This window comes from Biomphalaria glabrata, chromosome 1, assembly GCF_947242115.1.
Source record: "Biomphalaria glabrata chromosome 1, xgBioGlab47.1, whole genome shotgun sequence".
In the NCBI taxonomy this organism is placed as follows: domain Eukaryota; kingdom Metazoa; phylum Mollusca; class Gastropoda; family Planorbidae; genus Biomphalaria; species Biomphalaria glabrata.
This window is the reverse complement of record NC_074711.1, coordinates 70,765,632-70,777,821: the sequence shown is the minus strand read 5'-3', so window position 1 is coordinate 70,777,821 and position 12,190 is coordinate 70,765,632. Positions and strand designations below refer to the sequence as shown.

General features: G+C 38.2%; 1 protein-coding gene across 5 annotated transcripts in view; it reads right to left on the bottom strand.

The window, feature by feature from the left end:
• Positions 1-12,190, bottom strand: part of LOC106079918 (kinase suppressor of Ras 2-like) — a 61,529-nt gene that overhangs the window by 44,963 nt on the left and 4,376 nt on the right. For 3 of the 5 annotated variants that reach the window (XM_056011864.1, XM_056011878.1, XM_056011887.1), the window contains exon 2: positions 8,466-8,528. The exons of the other annotated variants lie outside the window; for them this stretch is intronic. The gene's annotated coding sequence lies outside the window, so the exon portion shown is untranslated. The remainder of the gene's footprint in view (positions 1-8,465; positions 8,529-12,190) is intronic. 5 annotated transcript variants of the gene reach the window in all.

The window sequence follows — 12,190 nt, the reverse complement described above, 5'->3', positions numbered from 1 at the left end:
ATGTGATCTTTTCCTTGATTCTAATTTCATGTGATCTTTTCCTTGATTCTAATCTCATGTGATCTTTTCCTTGATTCTAATCTCATGTGATTTTTTCCTTGATTCTAATTTCATGTGATCTTTTCCTTTATTCTAATCTCATGTGATCTTTTCCTTGATTCTAATATCATGTGATCTTTTCCTTGATTCTAATCTCATGTGATCTTTTCCTTGATTCTAATACCATGTGATCTTTTCCTTGATTCTAATCTCATGTGATCTTTTCCTTGATTCTAATTTCATGTGATCTTTTCCTTGATTCTAATCTCATGTGATCTTTTCCTTGGTTCTAATTTCATGTGATCTTTTCCTTGATTCTAATCTTATGTGATATTTTCCTTGATTCTAATCTCATCTATTACTATTTACTTGCTTCAGTCTAATTCGTACACACATAGACAGTTTGTTTTGTTTTTATTTTGTTTTACACGCTACAAATGTTTCCTCGGATTTGAAGATAATTACACCCAGTCCGAACTTCCCGTTGGACGGCGGAGGGTAGACGCGTGTAGGTTTCGAACCCTAGGCCATCGTGTCTATCCAGAGACGTACCATAAGACCAGGCAGTTATCCATCTACATTTCTAGTACAACATACATATAAATGGTCTAACTACAAAGAAACAACCAACATTTATTATATAATGAATGACCATATTATCTGCTTAGTTGAATGGGGAAAAAAAGTTAAGTCGCGTTAGTGTACTTTTAGATTAAGTGTATCCTGATGCTGGGCCAATGCTGGCACATTTAGTTCTTGTTTCGTAACTGGCGATCAAATAACGTTAAGTGATATTCTTGTTTTCCTATAAAAAAAAAACAACACGGTAAAGTTTATGGTGACGTGATCATCAAGCATGCTGGGATAGTTTTTACAACGCTATAATTAACTCTCTCTGTATCTTACTTGGATGTTTGGACTTTTCCAATCGATTTTTCGAAGAATTCTACTCATTCAATCGTCATAAAAGTGTGCATATTAGCTCATGATCAATGACAACATATGAATCAATAAAAAAAAATCAACAAACTATTTAATCAATTAGTGGGAATTAATTAATTTAGTTTTTATAGAGAATTTATATATAAAAAATTCTCTCTATGTGCAGAGAATAAGAATTCTTAGATAAGGGGAGATACACCTTTTGTAGATGATTGAATGATAAGAATTGAAAGGTATGAACTTAAGATTTATATAAAGGATTATAGTTATATAGTTTATAAATAAAATGAGTTGCTGTGAGTGACTCTGCAATGAGTTTCTTCATTGGGTTGCTGTTCGGTAACGAGGGAGCGAAAGAAACAACATGAAAGCATTACCATTACAATAGTCTTCAAGTGTAGGCCAAATAAGCTTAACCCTAGCTAGAAATAAATAATAAACACTCATCAGTGCTGGGCACAGGGCCGGACTTATGTAATTGGAGGCTCGAGGCGAAGTGAATAGGGACCCTAGGTGAAGTGAATAGGGACCCTAGGTGAAGTGAATAGGGACCCTAGGTGAAGTGAATAGGGACCCTAGGTGAAGTGAATAGGGACCCTAGGTGAAGTGAATAGGGACCCTAGGTGAAGTGAATAGGGTGGCCCCAAATGAAATAGAAAGGCAAAAAAAAAAAAAAAAAAGACCGAAAAATGCGCAATGAATTATGTCCTGGGCCTGGGTACTTGGATGTGTCTGTTCACTACTCTTGAATTAATTTCATAAGATTACTGACTTCAGTGACAATATACATTCAAACGGACATGACATATATCCTTATATGGCTCCTTCTGTCTCGGAAGACAATAGACACAAAAACAAGAACAATGCACTTGAAGCAATGATGTACTAGATAACAGCTATAAAGAAATCAAACGATGTCCCCTTACAAAATGGGGACGATCGTCACGTCTGTAAATCCGTAGGTTTTAACTAGCAGTTCCTTCATTATGCTTCTTGCTACAAGCCCAAGCCATTTTCTCCTATTGTGTAGGCCTACTCCTATTTCGCAACGTCATCGTCTGTCTGACTACGCCACTACTTTTTACTGTCACTCAATACAATGCACAATATATTTATTTACAAACTAACATACTCTCTAAGCTAAACTAGGTCACTACTAATTGGGTGCGGGAGAAATAACGTGTACATACCTTTTACCAGACGAGTAAGTTGATCTAAGAATCTAAGCTTTGTACGTTCTCACTCTCCCTGGCCAGCTAGGGAGTCACGAAGGGAACGCTCCACACCCCTCGGAACTGCACAAAGGTTGTTCTCCTTTAGATGGTACGAAGCTCGACAGAAATTCGACCGTTTTAACATTAGAGTGGTAGGTAGAAAATAGTAGAAATGCGTTGGCGGTGACATATTGAAAAGCCTCCATCAAAAGAACATTTTAAGTTCATCATGAAAAAGTCCTCTCCCTAACCCTTACCATTTATTTGAACGATACTCAAATATGAATTTCAACAACAATGCAAATACAATCGATTTTTTACCCTTTGAAATAAAAAAAAGACCGCCTTCTTCTCTATTCCCCCCCCCCTTTTTTTCCAATTTTAAATAAGTGTAACACGTGACCTCTGCAAGAAACATTATTTCAACCAATATTCAGGTAAACATTGGTTCTCTCCACCGCATCTCGCCTGCGTCTGTTTCCAGTGCAGTCATGCTTTGACAAATTGACTTTAATACGTGGCCTTGACCTTAAAGAATAACCAGACGTAATTCGGAACGAGGAGACTGATGACGTGCATGCGCGAGACGTCTCTGCTGAGCGTTCGATGACGCTTGTATACCTGCATGTGTGTGTAAAAGAGAGAAAAGTGTATGCGTAAGTTTGTGAGTCAGAGGTATACAGTGTATGCTATTTCCCTCTATTTGACTATTATGACTTAAACCACTGACCTATTATTAGTGAGTCACCTTGACTTTTCTTCAATGACCACTACATTTATCCCTGACCACTGACAACTTAAATCGGCTTAGGATAGTATAAATCTAGTTCAGAATATATATTTAGTAGGCCTAATTGTTTTTTTAAGAAACAAAAAGTTGTTATTATTTGCAATACCATGACTCAAGTGATAACTTTTTTTCCTACTGAGAAATGGGGGGGGGGGGGGGAAGGGGTCCATGGTCATGTAAATTTCCAATGAGCTTCTAATGAACAGATGCAAGGTTCTACTTCCACCTTTTTTTTTTCTCACACATTCGTCACAGTCAAAAAATCAACAAAAGTTGTTTTTTTTTTTTTTTTTAAAGTAAATTTTGACAAATGTATCTTGACATCTTTTCACAATCCAATTGAGCTGAAATCTAACACATAAACTCGTCTTGAGCGATAACACATTGACTACAATTTCAAAAAGATCACTGGACTATATAATCATTTCGTTTTTTACTTTATCCGGCAAGAAGTCTGAATTGTTGGCCAGTTCAATTCATTGAGATGCTATTTATATATATTGTTACGAATCTCACTATCCAGGCTCTCTGCAAACTGCACCTTACACCACCAACTTAAAGAACTTATCAATTCAGGGCTCCAAAGTAACGTAACACTTTAATAGTTGAATAAATAACGTAACACTTTAATAGTTGAATAAATAACAGCCAATACTGTACAATTGGCAACACGTACACTGTACAAATATCTCTCCAATAACACCATTCCGCCGTATCAACTCTTGCACTGGCCTCTCCGTCTCGTTCCGGGCTTGCACTGGGTTCAACAGTTCAGGACGACTTCACACACTAGGCTCGTTGTGTCGGACTCGATCGCAGACCAAGATCAAGACGCCAGTCGTCTCAACTGCACTTGACAGTACTCCGCACTGAACCGTCGTAATGCTCCGTACAGAACCACACCGCTGAACTGTGCTGTAGTCGACCGGACTGTAGTGAACCGGGCTCTGAACCGTCTTGACTGCGTCACCTCCGCTCTTATATAGGGTCCCTACTGGCCTTCTCGAACCGGACAGAACGCCGCTCGATGTTTCTAGGTGGTCAGATGACTACAACTCTCGTGACGCTCCTGAGCTCTGTTCCCGACGGCGATCCTTCCCGAACTGTCCTGTTGACACTCGACTCGGCTGACAGTCGTAACTCGTCACGGTTGACCGCTCGTCTAGCGCTGGCCTGGGGCGATTTGCGTCGGCTGACTACACACACACCACTACCCCTCTCTGTGCCACCACCAAGTTTATAACAATATAAAGACCTACATATAAATATTTGTTTGACTATCTGTTGTACAGTTGGTTAGTTAAGTTGGTTAGAACCTCGCGCTAATTGCCACACTCCAGTGTGTAAGCCAGAACAGAAAGAGCGGGATAGTCACATATATGTGTGTGTAAATTGTCACGCGTAAAAGCATAATATAATATTATTAGGTCATATTGAGTGTGCGGGGTGAAATTATACAGATTTCTCGAAAGAATGGATTAGCAGAAACACGATGTAAGGTCGAGGTAGAATCTTAGAGAATGTACGTACTATCGATGTCGTCAAGTTTCCAGAAAGATCGTCATACAGTGCTATGAAAGGGATGTGAAGCTACCTATCGGTGTCATTCGCCATGGTTCACAGTTAGTCTTTGGTCATTTTCCCCAGTCGTTAGTCATTATTTCAGTTGTGTTTATTCCTGAATTACTATTTGTTCGCTTGTATCTTTTCTTTGTTTTAATCCAATTCTAATTTTCTATTCAAGTTTTCATTGTTGAAGTATTTCATAATTTGGAAGCAATTTGATTGAATTGAGATGAAAAGTAAAGTGGAAAGAAAACTATTCAGTGCTGGGCTACTGTCCTAGTGGTGCGGTGGATACATGTGTAGCCTACGTGTATGTCAGATGATTATGGAGACTGTACAATACAAAGCAACTCTCCAAAAATACATTGTGACACTAATTTCGCGAATTTCGTGGGTTCAATCTCCACATTGTCTTTTTTTCTTTACTTTTCAATAAGAAATAAAACAATGAATGTTTAGTTGACTATATTAGGCCTATGTGTTCATAAAATAGTAGAGTGTTTTGTTTTATTCACTTTTATTCCTTATTAACATACCGACTTCGATGGTGTTTTTTTTTGGTTTCGCTATCGATATAGCATACTAAAATGAGCGATTAAACTTCTCTCATTAACCTGTCCATACATTTCATTGTCTTTGAGTTGAATTATCAGGATATGATTTTGTATTCCGTGTAGTATGTACATTATTGGTCTTTTCATCCTTGGCAGACTCGTGTTTTACAAGATAGGATGAGAAATGGTTTTCCACGGTCTGCGACCAGCGCTAAAACTACGCGCCTGAATTTATGTAATTGGCTTCTATTTGCTCTGTTGTTAGGGAAGAGGGTTACCGCTATCTGTGCAATTAGTTCTTGGTTCGTGCATGTATGCATAGAACCTTGTGTCTCTGTGTGTGTTCATCTCTTCATCCCCTACTACTATTCAAGAGGTTATCGATCTTGTGAAAAGTAAAACATTAGTAACTTGTTATCTCCCTTTTATCTAAAAATAACGTTTCTCTTTTGTTCGCTAAAAAGGATGTAATTTTATATCTGCATATGTCTGGTGGACGTGGACACTAGGATGAGATAATGAATGCATGTGGTGGGGAGAGCATGGGGGAACATGTGGGGCGGGATGTGGGTGCAAACAGAAATCGAAGTCTGCACGTTTGTAAGCCTGATGCCTTCAGCAAAACTAGGCGGCGAGTCTAGTGTTTTGTAAGACTAAAATTAGAACTGATGCCTACAGTTATTGATGAAGTCAACTCTTTTCTTTTTTGTGTATCTATACATTTTAGAAATAGACCATGTCACTAGATGAAACTATCAATATCACATGCTTTCAATTATACATGATAAATAGAGCGCCGGCTGTAGGAAATGTTCAAGACAACGACAGAGGGGGGGGGGTAAAAGAAATGAAAGACATTGTGAGAGAGAGAGTGTGTGTGTGTGTGAGAGAGAGAGAGAGAGAGAGAACTAGAAAGATGTAATTCAGTTTTACAAAGACCAATCACCATACGACGTACCTGAACAAAAAAAATGTCTTAGTTTGAGAAGTTTTCTAAAAACGGTTCATACCCTGAAACAACGAAACAAATACAATGGCTACGTTTGTTACGCTAGATCTCATTCATTTGTACGCATTCATCTTTTCATGTGACAACAGCAATCAACAGTTCGAGCCATTGTGACCACTTTCAATGGAATGTTTATGAACTATTTACAACCACTAATACTGAAGCGTGCTAGCGTTCTCGAAACAGCGTCTTAGAAATTAAACTGCACGTTATAGGTAAGTGCATTGAAGAATCTTGTCAATCACAAATTAATTTTAATTATTTGATTCTCCAGTGCTTTAAAGTTATAAGCAAACACAAATGAATATACGGTGTTTAAAGTATCTGGTTTATCACTACTTCCGTCTTCTGTACACCGGATACACCTTGCGATTTGGATGGACTTTGCTCCCTATTTTATTAACATTCAAATCAGTTTGCGCATTCTTAGGCATCTAGTTATTCTATTAGTTTATCACTCCTCTAATCATGACCGGATTTAAGTAGGGCCTATGTGGAAGCTCAGGGGTAAATTTTTTGTGGAGGTCCCTACACTTTTCGAAAGCTTTAATAAAAATCCACTTATTAGAAAAGATACTAGATCTAATATCTAAAAGCATGTCATATTATAAAAGAGAGTAATTGTAAATTAAATTTCATTTTCCTTCGTTTAAAAAATAGAAGTATACCATGGGCGTAGCCAGGATTTTTTTTCTGGGGGGGGGGGGGGGTAAGGGGGGATTTATCTGCACGTTATAGGTATGGGTTAGGAGGGGAGTTTAAACTTAAAACTGAGTCAAAACCCATTTAGCTATGCTCATAACATTTTGAGTGCATAATTTGCTTTTTTTTTTCATATTGAAGATGGGGTCTATCGTAAATTTTGGAGGGGGTTTTAAAATCAAAATCTTCCTTAACTGTGCTCTTGGAATTTGGGGATAGTCGTTTGCAATTTCTTTTTGTTTTGTTTTATAGAAGAGGGGGGATTTAACTGCAACAACCCCTGGTAGGGGGTTTTAAACTCAAAACCCCCTGGTAGGGGTTTTAAAATCAAACCCCCCTTGGCTGCGCTGGTGCAAGTGATGGTTTAGTATTAAAATCTCACCTAAAATAAACAAAATCAAAGCAAAAAATCAGTCAGTAAAGTTCGTCTCCCCCCCCGTCCCCACCCCCCCCCCCGCGGCTACGCCCATGAAGTATACTACAACAATAAAAGCACACTATAAGCGGACACTTTTTAGTCTGAACAGTGTTGCCAACTAAAAGATTTAAAGTAGTGTTGGTAAAAATGAGAAGAAAAAAACAACGTTAAGTTTCAGACACGTCGAAATGTTGAATTTTTTTTCTCTCTTGTGGGGGCCCCTTTCTTGTGGAGTACCCTGGGTTGTAGCCTTAAATCCGGCCCTGTGATACCAATGCATCTAGATATTTTATTAGTCTGCCACCCATCCTAGGGCAGTGCTTCTCGGTCATTAGAGTATTAGGACAATCACAAAGACAATCAAAAAGAAGAAGTAGTCTGTCACCCCGTAGTGACGCCATTGCATGTAGTTTTTCTATAAGCATGTCCCCTCCCACAAACTTAATAGTGTCACGTACTTTAAAGATGTTTTTTTCCGAAATCTGTAATTCATGTGTCGAGGGAGTTCTATATAGCTGTGTTGTTGAAATATTCATTTCCATTGCTTCAAAACATATTAGAGAAATGCGTTCCTTATGGACTGTGTAATTTCGAAGGCGAAACATTTACAGAGGAAGTATGGGAAATATTGTATCAAAGACATGACTTGAATAATTTAGTGTTGTTTTCAGGGGGCGTAGGTTTGGGAGAAGCGAAACAGAGAAAGCTTTTGCACCCTAACCCATTGACTTATGAATATGTTTTCTTCAAAAATTGTATTTGCATTGGATTATGCAACGGCAAAAAGAAGATAAGCTGCTTAACTTCATGAGAATAGAAGGGTCTAATAAAAATGTTGTCCTCGTTCTTTTCGGGAATAATATTCTTTTTTTTAAAAGTCAAACTATATTTTAGTAGGAATATATATATATAAATAAATATATATATATATATATAAAATCTGTAAATGTCGTATACAGAAAACATTTAATGTGCATATTTTAGTCCCCCGAAAAATGTATATAATTGAGTTTGTGGAGGGCAAGGTCAGGGGCTGACGCACTACCGTACATCCGGAGCTGCATTTTTATATTAGGAGCATGTTCCAACAAGGAGGCACTTTTTAACCACGACAATGTTGCCAACTATAAGATGTCAAATAGTGTCGCTAACAATGCGAAAAGCAAAATGTTCTAAAATATTAAAAAAAAAACATTAAATTTTCGGATCCGTTATTCATATATTTTTGTACCTGCCTTTTTCCTGTGGAGATACCGGTGAAGTTAGTCCCGCCAGCCGTCCCTTAAATCCAGCCCTGTGGATAAAGTATATACTTCATGCTAATAACTAATCGTATGTTGAACCTAGTCTTATACTGTGTTTCCCCCAACCTCTTTCCCGCAGGCGAAGCATGTCTATATGAGAAAACAATAGTCCCACTTAAAGCCTACCCTTGAGCACTGGCGGATCCAGGGGGGGGGGGCGGTAGGGGCGATCGCCCCCCCCCCCCACTCGGCCGACCCCCCCCCCCCCCCAGGGGGCGGACGACTTTTAGTATAGAATTCACACAATTTGTATACGAATTTATTACTTATGTTAATAATATATACTAATTATTTATATTTCAACCTATTTTTAGATTTTTTCGGCCCCCCCCTTCTAGTAATTTGGCCGATTTGGTAGGGTCGGGAGGGGGCGATGGCATCAATCCGCCCCCCCCCCCACCATAAACTTTCGAGTGGGGGGGTGGTCCTATTTATTTGTAGAAATCACAGCTTGCTAACAGAATCAATTAAATATCTATATGATTAAAACTTTTTATTGGTATTTTAATAGGTCTTTATATTATGTCGTTCATCTTTGGCCGATTGGAAGGGGAGGAGCGAATACCTCTACTGCCCTTCCCATCTAAACCCTTTGAGTGGGGGGGGGCGGTCCTACTTTTATGGAGAAATCATAGTATGTGAACAAAATTAGTCGAATATCTATATAATATAAACAGGTGGAAGTGCGATACATGCAATCACCTTCACCCCCATCGGACAAACCAATACTTTTTCGTTTTTGTATTATAGTAAGAAATTACAAAATAATAAAAAAATATGTCACTAATATAATTTATATATGCTATAAAGTAAATTCTTATATCGAGTCGCCCAACCCCTATTCTTTAAAGCAAAATGCAATCATTAGCAGAAATTATAAAAAGGAGCGAGGATTAATCGTTTTCATTTTACCGCCCTTCCCCTTTCCAGACAGAGTTTGTGTAATTTCACATGAATTTATCATAACTATTTTAAGAAAGACTTTGCTTTGGAAAAGTTATAATTCAAACGAAATTTTTCAATATAAGAGTCACGGTTGAATTGAGTTCAAAAGCCAGATGATCTTTTCCTAGTCGACTTTTTCCAACCTTTACTCTATCTCATATTTTTCTAGTTCAATAAATTTGGGACTATAACTCACACTTTATGCTTACATTTTATTGAATATTATTAATCGAATTTTTTTTTGTTTCGGCGGCGATCCTCAAAGCCTTAATCTAAATATGTTGGGTATCTTATCTTTTCAAAGAACAAATCGGTTGTATTTGAAATGTATTAAGGGACTATAAATTCATATTAGAATATTTGAATATTTTTCCATATTATTCAAAAGGCCCTTTATAATAGAATGAATAATGAGCTGTAGGTCAGGTGAATGCGTTACTGCAGTGAAGAATGCCAAAAAAAAACGCTTTTAGCGTTGAGGTTTCGCCCCGAACCTCACTGATGAATAATAAGCTGTAGATGTCAGGAGAATGCGTTTCTGCAGTGAAGAATGCAAGAAAACGCTTTTGGAGTCGGGGCTTCGCCCCGAACCCCACTAATAAATAATGAGATGTAGATGTCAGGAAAATGCGTTTCAGCCGTGAAAAATGCAAGGAAACGATTTTGGCGTCGGGGCGAAGCCCCGAACCCCACTGATAAACAATGAGCTGTAGTGTCAGGAGAATGCGTTTCTGCAGTGAAAAATGCAAGAAAACGTCTGGGCTTCGCCCAGAACCCCACTAATAAGTAATAAGCTGTACATGTCAGGAGAATGCGTTTCTGCAGTGAAAAATGCAAGAAAACGATTTTTGCGTCGGGGCTTCGCCCCGAACCCCACTGATAAACAATGAGCTGTAGATGTCAGGAGAATGCGTTTCTGCCGTGAAAAATGGAAGAAAACGCTTTTTGCGTCGGGGCTTCGCCCCGAACCCCACTAATAAACAATAAGCTGTAGATGTCAGGAGAAAGCGTTTCTGCAGTGAAAAATGCAAGAAAGCACTTTTGATTGTCGGGGCTTCGCCCCGAACACCACTGAGGAAACTTACAGCGCTTTCCCAGACCCCCAAGCGCGCAAGAGAAAGGCCTCAACATGACTGTTTTTTTTCCTGTTTTTTTTTTTCGCCGAAGATTGAGAAACAGTCTTATTTTATTCTCATATATCGAATATATATATATATATATATATATATATGTGCTGTACGCACGTTTATGTATAGGGTTAGGGTTTACTGGGCGTTAGGGTTAGGGTTTGGAAAAAAATCCCCCCCCCACTCCAAAGTTCTGGATCCGCCAGTGCCCTTGAGTAAGTTGTTCCAGCGACAACTCACTTCAGTATTTTCAGCGAACACAAGTCCAGTGTATCTCAATCCAGAAATCAATATCATTACCGGAGTACTTAGATGAGTCATTACAGGTTCCTGTACTGTTTTTTATCTCTCGCTGGTGAGTAATTGTGTTCGAGCGTGTGCGTCCACACACTCGACCCCCAGCTCTTGAACTAACTTCGCTCGACTTAACTGACCTCTCGGATCCCCCCCCCCCCTTTTCTTTTTCCCCATTGAGAAAGTCTGTGGTTGAAATGAATATTTACCTTTTTTTTTAAGTTTTAATTTAATTTTTGTGTGTGGACGGTATTATCATTCAAATATCATGTTACAAGTATCGCGTTAAAAACTTTCCACTGCTTATATTTCTGCTCAATGAACTAGGAATTGTGGGTGCTGGTTTTATTGTAACATTTAAACAAGGTGAAGGTCATTTTGAGTAGCTTTTTTGTTCAGATGCCAAACTTTGTCATTGTGTATAATCCTTAAAAAAAAAGAGTGATGAAAAGTGACGCAAGCTAAAGATGATACGTCTTTTGAATCAGATTTGATCGACCAAATAACCAAGATTCAAACCTTGTTAGTGCTCAGATTTAGGCTGAAGTCTTCAGTCGTCAATAACATTAGACTTTGCATGATTAGGAGGCAGGGGAGGTAATTGGATATCGTCTGCATATTTCACAATTCCTGATATTATTTTGTTGATCTTCTTCAGAAGGGGTTTTCAAATATGCTGCAATAGGATAAGGAAACTATACTTTTTTTTCTCTCTACTTTTTCAAATTGTTTGATTTCACATGATTAATCATTAATCTATTAAAGCTCGACAGAAGTTAGGCACAATTCATCTTCATTAACTCAAAGTCAGTGAGAATCGATTCATTCAAAGTATAATATAAAACTCCTGTGAATCATGCAGGAATGCACTTTCAAATGCTGTTCATTATTTTGATTGAGATGAATGTTAAAATGAAAGCTTATATAACTAGCTCGATAATTTGTTTCAATTAGCTCTACAGTTCTTGTTTACCCAGTAATGCATGCAACTATTTGCCTTTGTTTGAATAATGAGCCCTTATGGCTTTCAGTTTAACTTTGATGATGAATGAAGCAAACTCAACTAGATCTCTGACGAGAGTTGAGTTCAAAGTGCCAACTAGAAGTCATCGCAAGATCCATAGCAACAGTTGGGTTTCTTTGTGCTGTTCAAAGCCAATTGTTTTACAAACACAACTCAGGGAACATAATTCTGTTTATCACAAGTGTTGTCAACTTGCCTTTGATACTAAAGACTTGTGTTGATGAGTAACCACTTCTCGTGCACGACAAGAGCGTGAATGTAT